General features: G+C 46.1%; 1 long non-coding RNA gene and 1 pseudogene across 1 annotated transcript; one reads left to right on the top strand and one right to left on the bottom strand.

Annotated features, from left to right (window-relative positions):
• The first annotated feature begins 271 nt into the window (after positions 1–271).
• On the top strand, positions 272–918 carry LOC123107535 (uncharacterized). Its single transcript, XR_006451691.1, has 3 exons — positions 272–618; positions 701–760; positions 858–918. It is a non-coding gene; the product is annotated as an uncharacterized lncRNA (long non-coding RNA).
• Positions 919–16,976: 16,058 nt separating this feature from the next.
• Positions 16,977–22,648, bottom strand: LOC123101501 (zinc finger MYM-type protein 1-like; annotated as a pseudogene).
• Between the last annotated feature and the right edge of the window lie 1,640 nt (positions 22,649–24,288).

The raw sequence follows: 24,288 nt of genomic DNA, 5'->3' as shown, positions 1-24,288 counted from the left end.
GTAGAGTTCTACAGTGTAATTTGTGTGGGTTAAGACTGTAATTGTATAGTGTATTTTCCTATTGGGCTTACAATGTAAATCGGCAAAGTTTTACAGTGTAATTTGTGTGGGTTAGGACTGTAATCGTTGCATGACTTTTAATGTATTTTCTCCAGTGTTTTACTATGTAATTCCCTAGAGTTTTACAATGTAATAGTGTAATTCACCATAGTTTTACATTGTATTTCGCTAGAGTATTATTACACTGTAATTTGCATGGTTGAGTATTGTAATTGTTCTGTGACTTACATTCGTAATTCTCCAGAGTTTTACACTGTATTTCCCTAGAATATTACACTGTAATTTGTGTGGTTGAGGACTGTAATTGTTGCATGCCTTGCAGTTTTTGTCAGTTTCCTAGTTTGCACTTTAATATTCAGCCATGCGTTTAATATATCGACTAGTGGTTGCTTCTGCTTCATTTGCCTTTGTATTTTTAGGTTTGGTTCAGTGGGGAGTCTGTGGAAAGTATCTCACAAGGATGTACCCCTAGTCTCTTCTCTTGAGAGTGCTGGTTCTCTGAATGATCCTTTTGTTCCTAATGATTTTGCAGCTGATGGTTCTCATCCTATGTCCTTGGTATTCATTTCTTTTGCTTCCCTAGTTTTAATTATTAAAAAAATCTTTTCATTTTATTAATTTATGTGTATGCCTTTAACAGGAAATCTCTAGTGATGATGGAGGGCTTGACGAAGCTCTCTTCGACTTCTATATGGATCATGTATGTGTTTTCTTGTGTTGTTTTGAGTTTATGTGTTGTTATTCTGATGTCTTATCGTTTTGTTGTTGATTATTGATTGTCGTACTAATTTTTTCAGAAAGTGAAATGTTTAAAGAGGAAGTTATCATGTGCTGGAAAAAGAAATGTGGTTAGTATTTTTGATATTGATCTTTCTTTGCACTTTATCATATCTTCTCTATTGGTTGCTAAATTTTCCCCAATGTACTATGTTATAGTCCTATTTTTGTAATGCATTTCTCTTTTTGTGTTTTGTAGAGGTTGAAGCGGTCTTCTGATTTCCCCGTTTGTTCTACTTTTCATTGGATATTCAGGGAAATTTTTCTCAGGTGTCGTCGATGGTTTGTGTCCAACGTATAAAGGTGTGGTCCAGGGAAGCTGCTGGGTCCAGGGATCAGCTGGAGGTTTCTTTGTTATTTTTGGTTTAGTTGACAACCCGGTCTGTTTTTTCCAGCCCGACCCGTTTAGTGGATACGAGCAGATTCATTTTCTTGGTAGTTTTGTAGAAATACAGGTGTCTGCAGTGGTCAGAAAATTTGATTGATATCGAATTGAAAATCAGTCAAATGTAAAATAGACAGTCCCTTTCTAGTTAAGCGCCCGGATTAAAAGGGGATCGGATGATTGCCTTGTCTTGCCCGCAACGAAACGTGAACATGCATACATGGACAATAATGCTACACGTACGGGAGGGGAACTTTTGGTCTATGAGGACATATATACATCCTATATGAGAAAAAAAATTAGTAATTCAACAAAAAGTCAAAAATTCTTGAAAATATTTTTGAAATAAACTTGACCTTCTACTCCCTCCGTTTCTAAATATAGGGTGTATAGTTTTTGGCACAAAAATTAAAAAACGCACGTGGAGTGAAAATTTCACATGTTTTGGGCGAGATTACACCTGACTAATTGACATGAGAAAATAGAGGAGTTTGTCTAATATAAGTAAATGTAATCAAATCCCTAAAAAATTTATTCAAAGAGTGGTGCAACGCAAGACACCTTATATTTCGAACTTTTTCTAAAAAATCTATACACCTTATATCAAGGAACGGAGGGAGTATTGTACTCGTGAGAAATAAAATCCACAAAAAAATATATCTTTTTGACTTCTTTTCAAAAAAGACAAATTTTTGGTTAAAATAATGTGAATAGTGACCTATAATACTCCCTCCGTTCCTCTATATAGTGTGTATAATTTTTTTGGCGATATTCCGATATGTAGTGCGTATTAGCTACTTTAGGCACTTCTGAACGAAACTAGCCCCGCGGCAGCGCTTGTCTTTATCCCCTTCCTCCAGCACCAACGAATGCACGCGGCGGCGGAAACTTGAGGAGATGGGAGGCCGGCGTGTCCGGCATCTCTGCGTCCGCCTCCGGCGTAGTCGTGTCCACAGCCGGCGTCTCTGACATCATCGCTTCCGCATCCGGCGCCTCCGCGTCCACGGCCGGGCTCCGGCGTCGTTGCGACCGCATCCGGCACCTGCGCGTCCACTGCCGGCCTCCGGTGTCGTCGCGACCGCATCCGACGGCTCCGCGTCCACGGCCGGCCTCCAGCGTCGTCGCGACCGCATCCGGCGGCTCCGCGTCCACGGCCGGAATCTCACAACTGGTGTCACTTGTCGGCATCTCTGGCGCCACTGTTACCCTGGCCTCATCCCGGAGAATGGCTCCAGCACGAGCACGCAGACACCGGGGAGCAGGGCCACCAGCCGCGGGAGTTCGGCGCACACGTGGAGCTCGTCCACCAGCCGCCAACGCACCCAGCAGCCACGCCTCGAGTTTTGCCAGCAGCGCTCGTGGCCGTCCCCGACACCCTGCCGTCGTGCCGCCATAGCTGTGCCCCGCGTCCACGGCCGGCTTCTCCACGTTCAGGTCCGGCATCTCCGGCACCACCGCGTCCATGGCCAGCGACAGCAAATCATGAGGGCACGCAGCCGGCAAGACCAAGCCGTGACGGCACGCTGCACTTCTCCGACTTGAGCACACGCTCGCGGTGTCCAGCTTGCTAACTGCATAAATGGAGAGTTGAGGAGATGGGGTGTACTAGTAGTACTAGTACTCTTGTCATCCTAGCCCGCGGGGGAGTGGGGGCTTTTTCGTCCAAACTCCAATGCCAGCGCACGCATTCGTATCTGCGATGCAAACTATGCGCATTACAATCTGGAACGGAGGAAGTAGCAAATAAATTTTGTCTTTTTTGATGTAAGGTCAACTTTAGTTTTTTTTCGTCGACATTTATATATCAGTGCAAAAGTAAGTCAAGTGTTTTGTCAAAATAGTTCTTATCTATTTTGACTTTTTATTAAAATATTAAAAAAATCCCCATATAGGATGCATATACAAACAGGAACCAAAGTGTATTTCCCTACACATATGGAATTATACAGGCTTTTACAGGTTGACTTAAAAATAATATGACGTGGAAGTTTGTGATTGGATTTTAGTTGCCAAAGTAGGCCTCACCCCCTGAAAATAAAATTAGGGGGAGGAGGAGGGGGGGCAGTGTTTAGTTTGTGGGACCGCCTGGAACTCTGCTAGCTAAGTTATAGTATGGTCTCAATCACCTGATGTAAGCTGATGTCATCAACTAGTTTTTTTTGAGCGAAATCTGTATCCTTTATTAAGCATGCAAAGTCATGGGAATACAGATAATATCGGGCAAAGTTCCAAGCCACACATGGCGCCCGGGGGGGAGAGATGCGGCAGCTTTAGCTAACGCATGAGCCTCTCCGTTATGTTTCCGACTTTCGTGGATAAACTCCACCGCACTAAACGCTGCTCTTTGATGCTTGATATCTTGGAGAATTGGGAAAAACTTGCATGGGGAGTCGTCCTTGATTCGCGTGATACAGCTTCTAGGCAGTCTGTGGCCACACTATAGACTGAACTTGTAGATCCGAAGCGAGTGCTAGTGCCTCGCTACAAGCCTGTGCTTCGAGAATCACCGGATCGAGAAGGCCTTCAAAAATGATCGCTGAGGCCACTAGATAGTTTCCGTTTTTATCGCGACACACCACAGCAGAAGCACCCTTGTCTCCAATCTTGGAGAACCCGCCGTCTGCGTTGATCTTGGTATAGTGGGCCACCGGCGGCAGCCATGCACAGCGCGCTGGCTTTCCCGCGCCTGCAGTCGCTCCCTGCGAGTCCCTGGGTGGTGCATGCATGCCCCTGGGCCTTACATGCAGGTCCTTAGATTGTGCATGCAGGTCCCTGGTACGTGCCCCCCTTTCTGGGATCTGATCTAGCTCCACCAAAAATTTGGTGATGAAAATATGGGTACTGAGGGGGCTCTGAAACTGCTCGTCATGAATAGCTCGACGCCTCGCCCACCATATTGCCCACATCGTTAAAAGCACACGTGCCAAATCCGTCGTGGGAAGAGTGTCCACCAACCAGAACATCCACAATTTAGCGTCGTCCGTTCAGTTGGAGATGATTGTTCCAGTGATATCCTCATCAGCAAGCGCCCATACACAGTGAGCCATATGGCAGTCAAAGAGGGCGTGCCTCCATGTGTCCACCGCCGCGTGACAAATGCAACATTCAGCGGAATCAGTCATGCTTCTGTGTTGTCGAACCGCCCCTGTGGGTATGGATGTTTTGGCTAGTCTCCAGGCGAAAACACGGACTTTTGAGGGCACCGCCGCTCCCCAGAGTTTGGACGATGAACGTCTATCTGCTGCGATGTTTGAGTGACCATCGTTGTGCTCCAACCAGTCCGTGCATTGTTGCTTTGTCGCTGCAAGCAGTTTGTAGGCTGAGCTCACTGTGAAGATCCCTCTTCTGTCGTAATGCCACGATCAGAAGTCCTCCTGAACCTTGTTGCTAAGGGGAATATTGAGGATTGCCTCAACATCCATCGGGTGCAGGTGCTCATGTAGCATCGTGCCATTCCATGTACAGGTGATCGGGTTAATAAGTTCAGAAACAAGTTGGGGAGGGTTCTGGGATTTCGGGCACACCGGTCGAAGCTTAAAGTCGCGGGGGATCCAATTATCATGCCAAATATTAGTCCTCTCTCCCGATCCGATGCGCTCCAGAAGACCCAACTTAAGTGCATCTCGTCCCTCGATGATGGGTCTCCATACTTGTGATGGGTTCTTCCCTAACTCTGCTTCGAGGATTGAAGAGGATGAGTAGTATACCGCTCGAAGGATCCTGGCACTGAGGGAATCCGGCTGAGTCAGCAGCCGCCATGCTTGTCGCGCAAGTAACACCAAGTTGAAAAGCTCAATATCGCGGAAGCCCATGCCACCCATGCTCTTAGGCTGTGACATGACTTCCCATGAAACCCAGGCAGTCTTCCTCTCGCCTTTCTTAGATCCCCACCAAAATTTCCTCAACAAACCATTGATGTGCTGGCAAAGGCCTTGAGGCAGTTTAAAACAGGCCATGGAAAAATTAGGGATCACCTGAGCAACTGATTTAATTAGCACTTCCTTACCACCGACCGATAACGCCTTCTCCATCCAACCTTGCACATGCTTCCATATACAATCCTTTAGATATTTAAAGGACCCTTCCTTTGCTCTACCCACATCAGCTGGAAGGCCAAGGTATTTGTCTGACAATTTTTGGTTCTGCACCTCTAAGATTTGCTTCAATTGTTGCTTCAAAGAATCCGCACAACCCTTGCTGAAGAGAATTGATGACTTGTCCCTGTTGACTCGCTGGCCTGAAGCCTCACAGTAACGTTGTAACAACGAGTTCACCCTCATCGCCATCTCAGGAGTGGCATTGAAAAATAAGAGGCTATCATCTGCGAATGATAAGTGATTTACCTCTGGAGCGCCATCCGCCACCTTGATGCCTCGAACATTAACATTCGGATCAGCCGACTTCAACAGACATGACAGCCCCTCGGCGGCCAGCAAAAAGAGATATGGGGATATTGGGTCACCTTGCCTGAGCCCTCGAGATGGACTGAACTCCTCTTGCCTTGCACCATTGAAGATGACAGAGAAGGAAACTGATTTGACACACCTCATGACAATCTCTGTGAACCGTGCACTAATGCCTAGTTTTAGCATAACCCGTTCAAGATAATTCCACTCAATTCTATCATATGCTTTCATCATATCAAGTTTCAAAACACAGAATCTGTTACTCTTTACCTTCCTTGTTTTCATGTAGTGGAGACATTCATAAGCAGAGATGAAGTTATCCGTGATAAGACGTCCCGGTACGAATGTTGATTGTTTCTCAGAGATGATATCAGGGAGAATGAGCTCAAGCCGATTAGCTAGAGCCTTTGATGCAATCTTGAAGATCACATTGCATAGGCTTATCGGTCTAAACTGTCCTAAATTTTTTGGACTTGCAATCTTGGGAATTAAAACAATGAACGTTTTGTTTATCTCCTCCGGGGAATCCTCTCCCTTTAGAACACGTAGCACCATATCAGTCACCTCATCGCCGCACAACTCCCAGTGCCTCTGAAAGAAGTGTGCGGGAAAGCCATCGGGCCCTGGAGCCTTGGTTGGAAACATTTGGAACAAAGCCGCTTTCACCTCGGCGTTTGTATGTCGAGCGTTAAGCATGTCACTCATGGCAGCATCCACCCTAGGTGGTATATGAGAGAGTACTTCAATAATGTCGATCGTGTTTTCGGAGGCATACAGATTGCTGTAGAAGTTTGTTGCCATGCCTGCCATCTCTTGATCATCCCCACAGACCATGTCGTCTACACATTCCAATTCACAGATACGGTTCCTTGCTTTGCGAGCGCTGGCCTTCCGATGAAAAAATTTGGTATTGTTGTCTCCCTCCGCCAACCACTGAATGCGAGCCCGTTGACGCCACATGATCTCCTCACGTAAACAGAGTTCGGACATGCGGGCTTCTACACGTTCCTCTTTCGGCGATGGACCCCCACGGTCGGGAAGAGCTTGTAGTTCTGCAAGCTTCGTTCGAAGCGACCGCAGCTCGGTTCTGACAGCACCAAAGGTGGTTCGGCCCCACTTGCGCAGCGTACCGGCCACAAAAGCGAGTTTGTCGGACAGGGCCGCAACAGTATTGACCTTCCCAGAAGTGTTCCAAGCTTCAGTGACCACATCCCCAGAACTTGGATCCCGCTCCCACATGCATTCATACCGAAACTGTTGCTGTTTTGCTCTCACACTTGAGTCCACAAGATCCGTTTGGAGTAAGATAGGGCAGTGGTCAGATTTAGCCGATGTTAGGTGTTCCACCGAGGCAAATGGAAAGAGGGCCGACCATTCAGCCGTACCCAAAGCTCTGTCCAACCTTACCCTACAAAAATAACCTCCTGACACTTTCTTCTCCCAAGTCCAATCCAAACCACGGTAACCCAAATCAGCTAGTCCACAAATATCCACAACCTCTCTGAAAGCATCAATCTGTGCACTGTCACGCTCATTTGGACCAAATTGTTCCTCGGGCCGCAAAATTTCGTTGAAGTCCCCAATGCACATCCATGGGAGCATGCTCTCTCCTCTCAGTCTTGTCATTGTGTTCCAGGTTTTGTACCGGAGAGATCTTGTTGCTTCTCCATAAAAACATGAAAGCCGCCACTGTTCCCTTCCTGGTTCAAGCACCCATGCGTCCACATGATACTTTGAAAAATTCTTTATTTCAACATCCACTGAGTTTTTCCAAAAGATACAAATACCTCCACTGCGACCACGACTACCAACAGCAAAACTGAAATCAAAACCTAACAAAAAACAAAGACCTTCCACATGATTTTTTTGTAACTGAGTTTCAACTAAGCAAAGAATAGACGGCGAACTAAGCTCCACCAGGTCGCGGAGTTCACGAACTGTCGCAGGATCGCCTATCCCGCGACAGTTCCAGCTTAAGATTTTCATTGGGCTTGGTGGTGCTCCGAGGAGGAGCCCGCCAACAACGCCATTGTGTTAGTTCCTTGCTTCACTGGTGACCATGCCTTCTTTGCTTTCTTGGCATCCCTAGGAGAAACATATGCCAGAGGCGGCGGTGGGACTGCCGCTGTGGACGTATCAGTAGTGACTAGAGCCTTGCTCCTCTCCAGCCCTTCAACATCAACTCTGCTGTCCTTCAACACAAGATTCAGATTATGACGAACAGGCTCAGCAGCTTGCACTTCCTGCCTTGCCTCTCCAGCTTTAAGGGCGCTAGTGACTTCTGGTTCTTCTGCACCCGAGTCAAAACCTGCGTCCTGGGATGAGCGCTTGCGTGGTGGAGATCGTTGGCGTGTATTGTTAGCCCGACCTGTTCTTCCTCTTCCTCTACCGCCTGAACGGCCCCCTCGAGGAGCCCATCCACCATATTGCTCCGGTGCAACGTCCCTTCTTTGTGCCAGCATCCAGCTCCCCCACTGCTTATCTTTCTCTTCCCAAACACCATCGCCACACTCCTCGTGGTTATGGCCCATGAAACCACAAACCTTGCAGAAATACGGGATCTTCTCATACTTCACCAGGAGGCGGAGTCTTCCTTCTCCTGCGACATTCAGCGGCGTGACCCGTGTTAGAGGTTTGCTGACAAGAACCCTAGCTCGAACCCTCACATAATCTCCCTCATAAAACAAGCGAGGCGCGAGCTGCACTTCTTTCACCCTGCCAATACGACGGGCGAGTTGATCAACAACCTCCGCTTTGCGGTAGAGCTCTGGTATATTATGGATTTGAGCCCACACGTATAAACCATCAAATTCAAAAGATGTTGGCTCCTTCTTCCCATCGTAGTCTTCTATCAGCATCCCCATCCCCCTGAAAAGCGATGGGCCTCCATGCACTACCTTCTTCCAGTCCCCAAGACAAAACATCTGAAAGATGAACAAATTTTCTCCCGCCTCTCTGTACGTCAGGACGTGTGCCAGCGACCAGATCGATTTCATGCACTCGAACATCGCCGATGAACTAAAAGTGCGAGTAGTGTTCGCCTTCGCAATTGCCAGCCACCTAGCATCCGCTGCATACTTCTTCACCTCTTCTTCCCCTACAACCACATCATCAAGTTCGTCATCTTGGAGATCCAGGTGGTGCAGCAATTCCTCAAGATTTTTCCCTGTTCCGCCCGCTGCTGATGACTCCGCTCGGTCCGCCATCTAGGGTTCATCGTCCGGGAAAAAGAACGCCAGAGGATCGCGCCCAACTCCCTCCTGCCGATCAGGAAGATGATCTAAGCGAGGGAATCAGCCGGCGGTAGGTAACCCGATGAGATCTCTAGACGACGATGGGATCGCCGCCAGAGCCAAAAACCCTAAACGAGAGGGTACGCATGTCATCAACTAGTTGTGTCAGCCCATTTTCTATTTCTGAGTTTGAGCGGAAGCCTGTTTGTTGTTTTCCAGGCCCGTTTTCTGTTATTCCTTTGTAAAAGCCTGGAGGCCCAAGTGGTTTGGCGCACACATTTGTCTGGCTTTTTTGCTTTGTGTTGATGGTTTTGCCTGGCACCTGAGCTCACATGCCCCCAGGCCAAAAAAAAACAGATTGGTCGCTACGTGCTTCTTTGCCTCGCGTCTCTTTTTCTCGTTGGGTTGGGCCAGATTTTCATTAGCTATTTACTACACATATACAAGAGGAAAAAACATTGTAGATGGGTTTGTCATCACATGAATTCGGACTGAAAAAATAAGACGCATTGAGAAGAAAAAATAGACCCTAAAAGACCGTGAGTAGTAACTATATTTAAGAGAAAAATAGTCAAGAATGTTTTTAAAGAATTGCGGCCGGATCTGAAACATGCAATTGGGACTTGATTTACAACTTGCAGTTGTGACCCCAACTTGAAAACTTTCAGTTGCAACCCACTTAGAAACTTGAAGTTGCCCGTTCAAAACTTTGAAAACTTTTTGTTGTGACCCCACTTGAAAACTCAAAGTTGTGACCCGACTTTGAATACTTACAGTGGCGACCCAAGAGTGAAAACTTGCAGTTGCGACCCGACATTGAATACTTGCAGTTGCAACTTGACATTGAAAACTTGCAGTTGCAAACCGACTTTGAATACTTGCAGTTGCGACCACATTTAAAATTTTGTTGTTGCGACCTCACTTGAAAACTTACAATTGTAACCCGACTTTGAATACTTGCAGTTGCGATCCGAATTTGAATACTTACAATTGCGACCCGAATTTGAATTTGAATATTTGCAGTTGCGGCCACATTTAAAAACATGCATTTACGACCCCACTTGAAAACTTGCAGTTGCGACCACAGTTAAACACTTGCAGTTGCGAGCTGATTTTGAATATTTGCAGTTGCTAGCTGACTGTGAATACTTGCAGTTGCAAGCCAACTTTGAATACTTGCAGTTGCGACCCGACTATGAATACTTGTAATTGCGACCCCACTTAAAAACTTGCAATTGCAACCACATTTAAAAACTTGCAGTTGCGACCCGACTTGAGTAATGATGTCATTAGAATAAGAAGGAAAATAAAATAAGACACAAAAATATTAAATGGAAATGAAAAATGAAATAAATAAATAAATGAAATATGAAAATCGAAAAATAAAAATATAGAAAATGAAAAGGAAGAGAAACACAAAAAGTGAAAGCCTAAACAGTCAATCCCCCACAAAAAAAGCCTGAACAGAATCTTTAATCTATGGTAACGAAATAAATATTAAGCTGAAATAAACGAATAGACTTAATTAGGAAAAGGAAAGAGTGGAACAATTTTCTACTAAATAGTGAATAAGAAAATTTTAAAAACTAAAATGAAAAAATGGAAATGAAAATAGAAATTAATTCAGAAGAAAACAATTAATCAGGTGATAAAAAACTGAAACGTAAAGTCGTTAGAAAAGAGCTGACCATGGCACCTACGGTCAACAAATGACAATAACATGATTCAAAAAAAATGACAATAACATGCAAACAGCTAGCAACGATTCACATGGGCTCCCCCTGTATTTTTTTTTTGAGACAATCTCACGAAGCTTTTATTAAGTCGTCACAATGTTTACAGGGACGAAAGTAAGATCCCCAGGTTGACCCAGCCACACACGGCGGCCAATCCCGAGCGACAAAGCGTGCTTCGCTAGGTTGTGAGCTTCAAAATTTAAGCTCCTAAACTCATGGCTAAACTTACAAAAATCAAAAGCTAAAGAGTGGTTTATAATTTCATGTGCAATTGCACCATGTGACGACGCATTCTCCTTTTTCAGATCCTCCACCACATTTTTGCAGTCCGAAACAACGTGAACTCGCCTCTGGTAGAGATCGTCGGCCAGCGCTAATCCTTCCCTTATTGCGATGGCTTCAAGGATCTGTGGGTCGGTGACGTACCTCACCACCAGCACTGACGCGCCCAGGAACATTCCTTCTGAGCTTCTGCATATAGCCCCGACCGCTCCATATCTAGCATTCCTCGGTGCAGCGGCATCAGCGTTGATCTTGACACAATTAGCGACTGGAGGCTGCCTAAGTGACGGCCTGTTCCTAGACTGGACTCTGTGCCGAACCTCCTTCTTGCTGATAGAATTGATATCTTGAAGATAGCTCGTTATGAAACCGTATATGGTATGTGGTGATTGGAAAATATCTTCATAGATCGCTTTTCTCCGAGCCCTCCAAATAGCCCACAAAATGACTATCAAATGTGCAAACGTGTCTCTGCTCATTATTTCATGTAACGCGAACAGCCAGTCTTTGGGATTCTCTTCTTGTCTGTCCACTAGATGGTGAACCAGCTCCTCCGGCGCTAACGCCCAGACACTGTTCGACATCGGACAAGTGAGAAGGGCATGTCTCCATGAATCAATCGCCCCGCACAAAGAGCAGTTATCCTCAGTGGCCATGTTCCGGTGCTTCAACAAGTCGGCAGTCGGCATTGATCTTCGCGCCAGCCTCCACACAAACATTCGAAGTTTTGAGGGAACTTGAATATTCCAAATGTTGCTCCACTTGTCTGCCTCACTATGCACAGTTGATGAGCCCTCGTCTTGGTTCAACCACGCCTCACGCTCGAGTTTGGTGTGTAGCAGCATACGGTAAGTGGACCGAACACTAAACGTACCTCTCGCTTCCTCATGCCATGCCCAAAAGTCATCTACCTGGCGAGTACACAATGGGATTTTGAGTATCTCATCTGCATCAAACCTGGTGAAAGTCTCCCGAATCACGTCTTCCTTCCAGGTCGCCGAGGTAGTATCAATAAGCTCAGAAACCAGTCTGGGTGGATCCTGAGAGAGACCAGTTATCGGGCGTTTAAACCCATCTCTTGGTAACCAGCTGTGCCTCCATATGTCCGTAGTTGTTCCATCACCGATTCTCTTCACAATCCCTTGCGCCATAACATCTCGCCCATCCAGGATCGCACGCCAAATCTGGGAGGGATGAGGCCCAAGCTCAGCATCAAGGATCGAACACCCTGGGAAGTAAACAGCCTTCAGTATACGAGAACTCAAGGAAAACTCTCCTGTAAGCAACCTCCAGGCTTGGCGAGCCAGCAGCGCCAGATTGAAGATCTCCAAGTCCCGAAACCCTAGGCCTCCAAGATGTTTTGGTCTGGTCATAATGTCCCATGCGACCCAGCTAGGCTTTCGTTTCCCATGTTTGCTTCCCCACCAGAACTGTCTAATTATAGACATAATATTCTCACAAAGGCCTCTTGGTAACCGGAAGCAAGACATTGAAAAAACTGGTATTGCCTGAGCCACAGACTTGATTAGCACCTCCTTGCCCGCCGAGGATAGGAGTTTCTGAATCCAACCCTTGATCTTCTCCCACACACGGTCCCTCAAGTATTTGAACGTATCACTTTTTGAGTGGCCTACATCAGTTGGCATACCCAGGTAGCGTTCGCTCAGCGACTCCTTGTGCACATGTAAAATATTTTTCATGGCAACCTTTATGTTTTCCGGGCACCTCTTACTGAAAAAGATTGAAGACTTATCATGATTAATCCTCTGTCCCGAAGCTGCACAGTAGGTTTCTAGCAGGTTTGACACGACTTCTGAACCCTCTACATTGGCCTTGAATAGCAACAGGCTATCATCTGCAAACAAAAGGTAGTTAACGGTGGGAGCCGTTGGGGCCACCTGAATACCTGCAAACGATGATGACGAACTGGATTTAAGGAGGCACGAAAGGCCCTCTGCTGCTATCAAGAATAAGTAGGGGGAGATTGGGTCTCCCTGCCGGATTCCTCTGGAAGGATTGAAAGATTCGAGTTTCTCCCCATTAAACATAACCGAGAAAGAGACTGATGATACCATACTCATGACTGTGTCTATCCATGCTCCAGCAAATCCCAGTTTAGTCATGATGGCTTTTAAATATGACCATTCCACCCGATCATAGGCCTTCATCATGTCTAGTTTTAAAGCACAATAGCTATTTGATTTTGACCTAGACCGTTTCATGAAATGCAGACACTCATATGCACTGATAATATTGTCTGTTATAAGTCTCCCCGGCACGAAAGCTGACTGCTCTTCGGAAATTATGTTTGGAAGGATCAGTTTCAATCTGTTTGATACCACCTTGGATGCTATTTTATATAAGACATTGCAAAGACTTATTGGCCTGTATTGAGACAAAACGGTGGGATTTGTTACCTTAGGGATAAGGACCAGAATAGTGTCATTTATGCATGCTGGGCTGTCCTCCCTGCGTAATATTCTCAGGACAATCTCTGTTACCTCCCCTCCGCACAAGTCCCAGTTTCTCTGGTAAAAGTGCGCTGGAAATCTGTCGGGGCCCGGCGCTTTTGTTGGGAACATTTGAAAAAGAGCAACTTTTACCTCATCCTTTGTATACGGGGCACATAGGGACGCATTCATCTCATCTGTTACCTTCCTAGGAACGTGGTCAAGAACAGCATCCATGTTCTGCACCAATTCAGAAGTATACAAACTCTGATAGAACTCGTTAACCATAGCCCGCAACTCTGCCTGATCATCCACAATCACTCCGAGGGAGTTCTGAAGGGCCTTAATCATGTTTTTCTTTCTGCGGATGCTAGCCCGGAGGTGGAAGAATTTGGTGTTTCGATCGCCCGCCGACAACCATTCCACCCTTGCCCTTTGCCGCCACATAATTTCCTCTCGGTGGTATAGCTCAATGAGCCTCTCATTAATCTTCAACTCTGCGTGAGAGGGGGCAATTCGCAATGGGTCACCGCAGAGCTCCTCTAGGTCTTTTTTCAGCTTTTTTATTTCCTTTCTGACACTACCAAACGTGTCGCTACTCCACTTCACCAACTGTTTGGAGATATTATAAAGTTTCTGTCTCATATCATCTACTGATAAGCAGGGGGGTTCAGCGGCCCACGCACTTGTTAGGACTTGACCAAGTCCTTCATGCGATTCCCACATAAGTTCATATTTGAAGGATTCTGCACCTGGGCTTGCACCTCATTTCCAAAGTCAATGACAATGGGTGAGTGATCAGATGTGGCGCAAGACAGATGTGTGACTGATGCTAGAGAGAATCTATTCATCCATGCCGGATTTGCTAAGGCTCTATCTAGCCTGCATCTTGTATAGCTTCCTCCCGTCACCTTCTTCTCAAAAGTCCAAAAATTTCCACTGAAGCCCAAATCTTGCAACATGCAAATATCAACGGTGTCCCGGAAGGCTTGAATTTGCGCATTGCTTCACTGCCCTACACCCTCATGTTCTTCCGGACGTAGAACCTCATTAAAATCTCCCGTGCAAAGCCACGGCAAATTGCTCAAAGTACTAATGTTTTTCAGAACAGTCCATGTTTGATGTCTCAAGTGCGTTTGTGCCTCACCATACACGCAAGTCAATCTCCACTCTTCGTGGTTGTGCTCCTCGATCTTAACATCCGGATGATAGACCGAATAACCAAGAATCTCCACCTTTATTGAATTATTCCAAAACAAACCGATACCACCACTGCGGCCTTGACTACTAACCGCATAGGCATTATCAAAACCCAAAGCACTCCCTAACGCTTCTACCCTAGCACTATCAATTTGTGTCTCAACAATACACAATAGAGTAGGGACAAATTGCCTCGCAAAGTCGCGAAGCTCTCGAACCGTCGCGGCTTTGCCCGCACCGCGATAGTTCCAAACAAAGGTACTCATTGGCCCCGGCGGCGTCCGTCGAGCGGACCCGCCATATTCAGATCACCCTTCAACTGTAAACCGGCCCTTGCCGAGCTGTTTTTCTCTGATTCCACAATTAGCTTTGCTCGCTTCAGGTCCTGAGTGCCACTAGGGCTGGCTGGAGCAGTGGGAGCAGGAAGAGCCAAACGCTTATCTTGCTCTGTACTAGTTGACGCTGGAGGTGCAAACTGCTGTGCTATTGCTGAAACTCTCTTCCTATTATTCTCTGCATCCTGCATATCAGAGTCCCTATTATCCTCGAATTCCCCATATCCAGTTACTTCCCCTGGACTGCCCCGGTCGCTCCTACCACGGCCTCCGCTTCGTCCACCACGGCGGCCCCCTCGCCGTCCTCTCCCACTGCCCGGGCCTCTGCCCGTCCTCAACGTCCAGGTTACACGGAGTTCTTTGAAAACCAGCGCCGACGGAGGGTGGACGCCGTTCCCATGCTCCTTGAAAAGATGCGCTAGCATGCCGCAGACGGTGCACCAGTCAGGTAACTTTTCATACTTTACACGGTAGATCTGGCGCTTTCCATCGCGGATCATTGAGACAACGTTCTTGAGAGGTTTATTGATATCAATCCTGACCCACACCCGATGGAAGTTGCCGACAAAATCTTGAGATTGTGGTTCTGCATAGAGCACTTCCCCCACCTTCGACGCCATTGATGGGACTAGATAAGCATATAACTCTGGCACATCATGTATCTGCACCCAGATCTCTATAGAGTCCAGCGAAACTGTAGAAGGTTTCACGAGGCCATCATAAGGTTTGATGATCACAGCATCTCCCCTGAAGTGCCACGGGCCATCTTGGGTAACCCGTTCCCAATCGCCTAAACACGAGAACTGGATGGTGTACAGGTTGTCTTCCAGGGGTTTGGATTTCACCTCTTGTGCCAGATCCCAAGCAGCCCTCATGTTCTTGAAGAACCAAAACTGGCTATAGGTCTTGTTTGAGTGAACCCTAGCCAGCGCAATCCATCTGACTGCCTCTGGTGGGGCTTCCTTCTCGTCGAACACAACGTCGTCCAGATCCTCCTCCCTCAAGCCCAGTTCTTTCATCATCCTCTCTACCTCATCCGCGTCCCCTTGATCTGAAGCCGACGGCTCTGGAGCCCCGCCCGAAGACATCTCGAGCCCTAGCCCGATTTCAGAAAGATCGGACCCTGTTGTAGTAGCCCTAGCACCTCCACAATCCCGAGACACGCCAGTGCTGATTCAGGGGAAAAACGTGGAGGTAGGGGAAAACGATCTCGACGGCGGCGTAGAATCGCCTCCGGGAGGACCAAAACCCTAACGAGAGGGAAAAAAACGAAGTCCCCGCGGACGCGAACGACGGCTATGGGCTCCCCCTGTATGATTCAATAGAGGAATGCAAACAGCTAAAAACGATTCACATCCTTCCATCATCTTCTTTCTTTTTTTGGTTGGGTAAAAAAAAGCCCACGTAGCCCAGCGCCGTAGACAAAAAACAAAAGCCATCACTCATGCGCATGGGCTGCCCTCGGAGGACACAAGGCACAACGAGGCCACAATCTCGTGCGTGGCCATCGGACGGTCACAAAAGTGACTGATACCATAAATAAAACTCAGCCAGCTGAGTTCCAGCAAAACCGTTAGTTTGTTGGAAGGTCCCTTTAAGGGCCTGTAGGTGCCTGTGCGTTTAGCATTTTTGATACATGGACTGGCTGGAATCAGTTGTCCTTAAATTTGAAATACCGTAGAGAGGACCTTTTTAGCTAGCGGATGTTCGCTGAAGGTTGGCATTTGCGAACATTTTTCATGGCTGTATTAGTTAAAAGAGGGCAGTGGCGGAGCCAGCAAATTGCTAAAGCCCGGGCATGCCGTAAGCTAAAATTTACTTTTGTCTATCAGACACAATAAGTATCATATATTTGGATAAATGTCATGTGCAATATACACACTAATTTTTTATAAATCATAGAAGTAAATAAAAACAGGAATACAATACCAAATAACTCTCCAAACACTAGTCACACAACCTAACCTTTCGACACCTCGACGACAATAGTCCAATCTCCAACGTTCATCCTTGTGCACACAAGAGAATCTACAAGATAAAACACATTAATAATTTATATAATTTTCATTGAAATTAAACACGTTAGATAGAATGGAGCGTACCAGTAATATGCTAATTGGACCTGGGCAATTGCCCTTTCCGATACTTCATGGCTTGAAACCGTTTAATAATAGCATCATCATCAAGTCCTTTAAAAATCTCCCGCTCGGTGTAGCAAATCATCAAGTCATTAAACCATGTATCATTCATCTTGCTGCGCCATTTAGATTTGATAATCTTCATTGCCGAGAAAGCTCTTTCGACCGATGCCGTTGAGACTGGCAATAACAAAGCCAACTCTATGATTCTGTACACCAGTGGGAAAACCAAATGTTTCTCAGTTTCAATCATCGTTGTAGCTAAACTTTCAATATCTTTACAAGAAGAAAAGGCCTCATGCCTTCGTACATGAAGAATGTAAGTCTGAAGTTCGTCTCTTATGATTGCACGATCACCACTAGAGAAATCTCCATGATAAACTTCAGTTAAGCTAGCAAGCTTGTCAACATCAAACTTGGAGAAGGAATTTTTTGGATGAAGGCATGAGAAGGCCACTATTATATTTGAAGATGCTTCATTAAAGCGATGATTCATCTCAGTGCATATCTTGTCAATGGCAACATAGAAGATCTCAACTCGATAGAAATGAAGATTGGTGTAAGTCACACCATCAAGCCTTGAACGACCTCGGACCGGTATTCTTTCATTCATATCGGGCACCGGAATACCTTTGGTGACACAAAAGTGTTGGACTTCATCGAACAAGCTTTCCCAACCACTTTCTCTCATAGAGGCCAACCGAGCTTTGACATCACCAACTAGTTCAATGGCATTAACAATGTTTATATCTTTTCTCTGCAAGACTTGTGAGAGTTCATTTGTGATAGCAAGCAACTTTATCATAAGATGCAATACGAAAGCAAATTTGAAACTCTCCATTATCTCTATCAAACCCGCCGCTTGAGACGGTCCGCGCCCTTCATCATTGACCTCACGAAGCATATATATGACCGACTTCCACATTTGACTCAAACGAAGCAAAGTTGTATGGTGTGAACCCCATCTAGTATCCCCGGGTCTTGCTAAATTTGTTTCTTGGTTCAAACCTCTTCCACTAAATATCTCACCGCTCTCAAGGTGATCTAAGATATTTTGATGACGTTCCTCCCTCAGTGAATCCCTTCTCTTGCAAGATACAGTAGTTGTGCTCACAATTAAGGAGACATATTCAAACAAATCATGAATAGAGGAGCAACAACTAGCCACCGAGACAACCACCAATTGTAAACGATGTGCAAAGCAATGCACATAAAAGGCATAAGGGTTCTCGTCAAGAATTTTCTTTTGCAAACCATTAAATTCACCTCTCATATTTGAAGCTCCATCATATCCTTGCCCTCGTAGACTATGAATGGATAACTTATGATGATCAAGAATGTCAACAAGAGCTACCTTTAGTGCCTCTGATGTAGTCTCACTGACATGGTACAGAGAGAGAAATCGTTCCACGGCCTTCCATTTATCATTGACATACCTACATCAAGATTTTTGTAACAAGGTTAAATAAAAGTAGAAAACAACTATGAAATAACAATTAAAATGAATAATAAACCACTACTAACCTCAACATCACCGCCATTTGCTCTTTGACAGATATATCACGTGACTCATCGATAAGCACAGAGAATTTCTTATCACCAATTTCTCTCATGATTGCTTTGGTGACCTCTTCTGCGAACACTTTGCAAGATCTTTTTGAATTTCAGCAGCAAGCATCTTGCAGTTTCTACTACCATGGTCAAAAGCATGCCTCACTTTCTCATCTCTAGCTTTATGCCAATCTACCATCTCACGGAAGTTACCCTTGTTCAGTGAAGTTGAACTTTCATCATGGCCACGAAAAGCCAAGCCTTGAGCAATGAGATATCTTGCACAACCCAGAGAAGTGTGCAACCGAATTTTGTAAAGTACTTCAGACTCCTTGGTTGACCTAGCAAAGTTACTAGACACGCTTTGCCTTTGATTACGAAAATCATCATAATGCAATCTTGCCTTGTTGTGCGCACTATTTACCCCACCAACATGAGCAGGCAATGCCTAATATGCATGCTTCCAATCCCTGAATCCTTTTTTGGTGAAGACATCATAACCAAAATGTGTACTACTTCCTGGTTGCTTAAAAAGAAAGCAATAGAAACAAAATGCAGCTTGCTCGGACACACTATATTCTACCCAATCATAATTCTTATACCAATTTTTAGAAAATGCACGGTTCTTGCTACCAATTTTTTTGCGATCAAATTTGACAGTTGGTCGGGTTGGACCCTTCAATATGTATGCTCTTCTCACCTGATCTTGAATATTCGGATGATAATCAGCAATTTGTTGCCTATGAGCGGGATCACACACAATTTCAGCCGGATTAAACTCATCATCGTCCTCGTCCTCAAAATTCACCTCATCATCATCATCATCATCATCATCATCGCCATCATCCAGCATTTCCTGCTCAATCCAGTTCTGAACCTCATCTATCACGTCGTCACCATGTTCATGAACATCACTTGGTTGTGGGTCTTGTGGCGGTTCCACTTGTGAATTTCTTCTAGTGTCAACAAAAAATCTGCTCAACTCTGAAGTTTTAACGAGCATAATTAGAGTCCGCAAGCAATCCAATGCACAACTTCTTAAATTACAAATATAACTCACCTAGCTGTCGCTTGCCTCTAGCCCTAATTGTTGGCAGTCTGCTACTGGATGCCTCTTGAATAGGTTGAGTGTTCGCTAGTGTCGACGGTGAAGACCCAACGTCCGATCCAGCCGGAGTTGAATTCCTACTGGTGGTACCGGATGATTCGCCACCTTGGCGCCCCCGCTTACGCTTCCGATCTTGACCGTCGCCCACCGGAGTCAGAGCCGAGGCCCGGCCGCGCGTCATCTCTAATCCTCTTCTAATCTTGTCATCCGACATTGATCTGGCTGCTGGCGGCAGTCTACCTCACGCCATAGCCGCCTTGGAGGCGCAGCTGCGCAGCAGATGGTAGGACACGACTAGGTCTCGCGTTCCTGCGTACGCAGACGAACAGGCGACTTGTCGATGGATCGATCGATTCTTCTTCAGTGCGTGGATTGATCGAGCAAACAAGGCCTATTGGCTGTTGTGGCCCATCTGATTGCTTAGCTGATATGAGTAAGGCCCAAACTACAGAAAACGTCCGGACTGGCCCAGTTAGAAAAGTTTACGTATTTTCCATCGTTTTTTCGTGTTTCTGAGCGTTTTTAGGCATGCGATGGCTAGAAAAGATCGCTATAGTTGAGAACACCGACGGGATCGAGCCCGGGCACGTGCCCAGGGTGCCCGTACGGTGAATCCGCCACTGAAAGAGGGATAGCAACTTCTTCTGACTAGCATATGACAATTCTCAATTCTACCATCGTTTGATCTTTGGCTGTGAGTGTGTTTGCTGTGAGCTTCTTCCCAGCTAACATTCGTCGTCAGTTAGCATTACAGTATCTAATAATGTTGCACATGATGGATGCACATGATGTTGTACGTCCAAGGTTCTTCGCGTATGTCCAATGCATGGTACACCTCAGTGCCGCGGCCATGCCATCCGTCATGCAAAATAAATAAATCATCATCATCAAGTACATCCCAGATGCCACTGAGTTGCCGCTCGTGAGTCCGACCCCTATGCGTGGATGGACGATATCTCGTCCGCAGAGGAGGATGGGGAGATGCTCTAAGCAATATATCCTGACTGGATAAATATATAATGTATGAAGCTAGGTACACATACATGCATGTATCTGTAGGCTGTAGCAGCCACATATATACATTTAAAAGCTTCATCTAAACGAACCAACATGTGGTTGAATGGTTAGAGGGACTGTGGTTTTTCCAGCCCACCAACAGCGTCGATGGTTGACGGGTCGGGGCAATGGACGTCCATCCATCAGTGACGGATCGCAACGTCCAGCCGTGACAGCATCACGTCGTGGTGGATGGAAGTCGAGTAGGCTTGGCCTACCCATCACAGATCGCAACCTCCCTCCAGCAGCTGCCAGCCCTCTTTCTTCGATCGATCAGGCGGCAGGGGTCGAATCGTGGTCGTGTGCTCAGCACTGGCGGTGACGCTGCGCCATGGCTACGCGTAGTCCAAGGCAGCCGTGGAGGCCATGGTGTGGGTCGGCACGAAGGACCTCGGGTCCGCGCGGGTGACGGTGACCTGTGACGCGTCGGGGTTTGGCGATGGAGCTCTTCTTCAAGGGGAAAAGCGAGGACGTGGTGGAGAGGCTCAGGGCTGGCGGTCAAGTTTCTCTACACCGCTCTTGCGTTGATGCTGGGCAATTTTGACTGAAATCGGCATTTTCTTTTGTTTGACTGGAATCTGTTAAGCATAACAGGTTTTGCACACCTTCACGTTGTAATTCAGTTAGTAGATTGACATAGTCAGAAGGTTGGTTCAGTAACTGATGTACTGCAGCTTCTCAAACACACGATTGTTTGTCTGCACGCTGTGCCTTTGTTCTCTGAATCAGTGCGATCAAGTGTCCGTTTGCATTCAGTTTGTGTTTGATGCCAAAGTTCAATACATTGTACATAATCACAAGCATGCAAGTGGTGAGATGAACAATTTCACTCCATTCCGTCTCTCAAACCAAAAACTAAAGTGTAACCATTCCATTCCTCGGAATTTTCCCTGCCAAACACGGGGATAAAACCGATCCATTCTAATGGAACGGAACCATGACATTTCATTCCACTTTGTTCCCTAACTGCAACAGACGGCGAACAGGAACCAAGGTCCAATCCGCCCGTCCTACCAATTGTTCGGTGCCCGGACTGTGGCAGGAACGTTGTCACCTACTTAAACACGACGGGGGCAGAACGCCGGGGAGCGTTTCTATAAGTGCCTCAAAAACAATGTAAGCGGATATTAGGAAAATTTTCTGATTTGTTTCCACATCTCATTTGTCATGACGATGCTACCACGGCAAAAGGTGCAAATGTTCCGTTGGTACAGAATATTCGAGTCCGTGAACTGAATGCAAACCCAATGTGAACCAACCCTATTGATTCCGTGATCAGGCGCGCTCGTCCGCGCCCGTGAATAGTCGAGTCCATCAGGTACTCCCTCCGTTCCAAAATAGATGACTCAAATTTATAGTAACTTTGTAGGGAGTATTATATAATTCGAGAATAGGGTCTTCGTTTCCATGCTGCTGCTCGCCAGGATGGGAGTGCTTGTAGAAGAAGTTGCAGCCCATCGGAAAAGAAGTTGAGAAGGGGAAAAGAAAAGTGAAACGGCGGCCGCGTTTATTCTTCATAGGGTCTTCATTTCCATGCAAGTTGGGCCTTTAATATGAGACCAAATGTGCACTTATTTTTTGAGGAAAGTATCGTTTTCCCTCTCAAATCCTGTCTGATGGACCGATTTCCCCCCAAAGTCTAAAACCGGATCAATCAGCCCCTAAACTCTCCAAAACCGGATCAATTCTCCCCCATGGTGGTTTTGCACCAGATTTAGGTGGTTTTGACTAGTCTCCTTGCTGACTGGACAGTGCTGACTTGGCAGATTTCAGGTGTTTTCATCGATTGGGGGAGCCGGTCGACCAATCAGCCCCCAATTCAGGTGATTTCGGTCCATGTGCATCGACCAACCTCCCTGTGCCTGGACGACGACGCCCAACCTGGCCGCGACGGCGTCAAGCACGCCAGCAGCGTCCGCCGACGCCTCCATGGCGTCCGCCCTGCCACCGGCCTCCACGCCGCCCGATGGTGAGTCAACCGCCCCCCTTTCTTTCCCGTCGAAGTCATCTACTGCATGATCTTAGTTTAGGAGAAATCAGAGCTGCGCTTAGAAGTCATCTACTGCACCCAATTTTGCTGCCATGGCAGGCAGATGGTGGAGGTGTAGGGTAGATCATAGGAAGATTGTTTTTATGGGTAGGTCCTGAGCTTGTAATGAGGTAAAGATTGTTTTTTTGGGCAGGTCTTGTCGATGAGGCAGCAGATGAAGAAGAAATAAGTTATGTGTCACTACATTATTTTGGCAAATTTGAGACAGTGGATGGATTGCTTGTATACAACAGAGGTCTGATGATTACTTTTCCGTTCGATAGGAAAAGCCTAAAGTTTGAGCTTTTGTTGTCTTATGCTCAAGACATGTATCATGTACAAAGAGGACATTGTAGGGGGGATTATAGTTACAAGATGCACTGGCTTGTTCCAGGGAAAAAACCGAGTGAGGGTTTGCAATTTATTTTTGATGATTCAAGTGTGGAGAAGATGGGGAATGCAACACCTATTGGGTCATGTGCAGAGATCTATGTGGAGGAAGTGCAGTTGTGTGAAGAAGCAGTAAAGCAGTTGCAAAACAGAGTAGATGATGTGCCTGTGGTAGATGATGTGCGTGTGGTAGTTTCAGAAACATATTCCAAGCATAAAGGTAGCAGATTTGCATTGGTAAATGTGGATGCTGTGGAGACAAACATGGTCGATGAGATGTTTTTATCAAATGTAGCAGCTTTAGCAGAACAAAGAGCAGAGCCAGAAGTTGTTGTAGGTGTGAAAAGGACAGCTGCTGAGGAAGAAAATTTGAGGATAATAAGTGAGGCTAATGACTTTCTTACTACATTTGAGAGTCCAGTGAAGATTAAGAAAAGTAGAGCAAGTAGAGTTGCAGCTAAAAGAAGAAAAGTACCTCTTGCAGCTCCAATTTCAGCAACTACATCTTCAGGTGCAGCTCAAGGTGCATGTGCTCCTCCTCCAACTCCAGGTGCAGCCCAAGGTGCATCTTCTTCATGTCCAGGTGCATCTTCTTCATGTCCAGGTGCATCTTCTTCAGCTCCAGTAGGAAATAAAGCAAAATCTGCAAAGACCAAAGCAGTAGCAGGTACACCACAGAGAGGAACAATGCCACAATTTACTCAAGGACGGAACCCAGCAGCTACTTCTGAATTTGAGTATACATCTACAGGTCATGTTGAAAATGGAACAAGTGCTAATGAAGTATTACATGAAAATATAAAAGAAGGAGAAGAAGGTGATGATGAAAGTGACATTGACTACCAGCCTTTGTCAGAGCACAGTTCTGCTGAAGAATCATAGGCAGAGAAATTAAGGAAATTAGCAAGGGAAATTAGGAGGCAGAAGAGAGCAAAAAAATTAGGGGATGCTGTGGGGCCTGTCATCAAAGATAATAATGTGATTGAAGGATTGTCTGGTGATGAGAAGCTGGATGGCATAGAAGATGATGTTGTGTCATCAGATGATGACTGCTTTTTTGATGAGGAAAGTGATGGTGAGGGGGCCACACAGCTAGTGAGAAGGAAAAGTGAATGGAGAAAATATGACAGCAAATCAGAAATTCCTACATTT

The sequence above is a fragment of the Triticum aestivum genome, chromosome 5A, assembly GCF_018294505.1.
Source record: "Triticum aestivum cultivar Chinese Spring chromosome 5A, IWGSC CS RefSeq v2.1, whole genome shotgun sequence".
NCBI lineage: Eukaryota > Viridiplantae > Streptophyta > Magnoliopsida > Poales > Poaceae > Triticum > Triticum aestivum.
The sequence above is the reverse complement of the archived record's forward strand: the minus strand, read 5'-3'. Positions and strand labels throughout refer to the sequence as shown.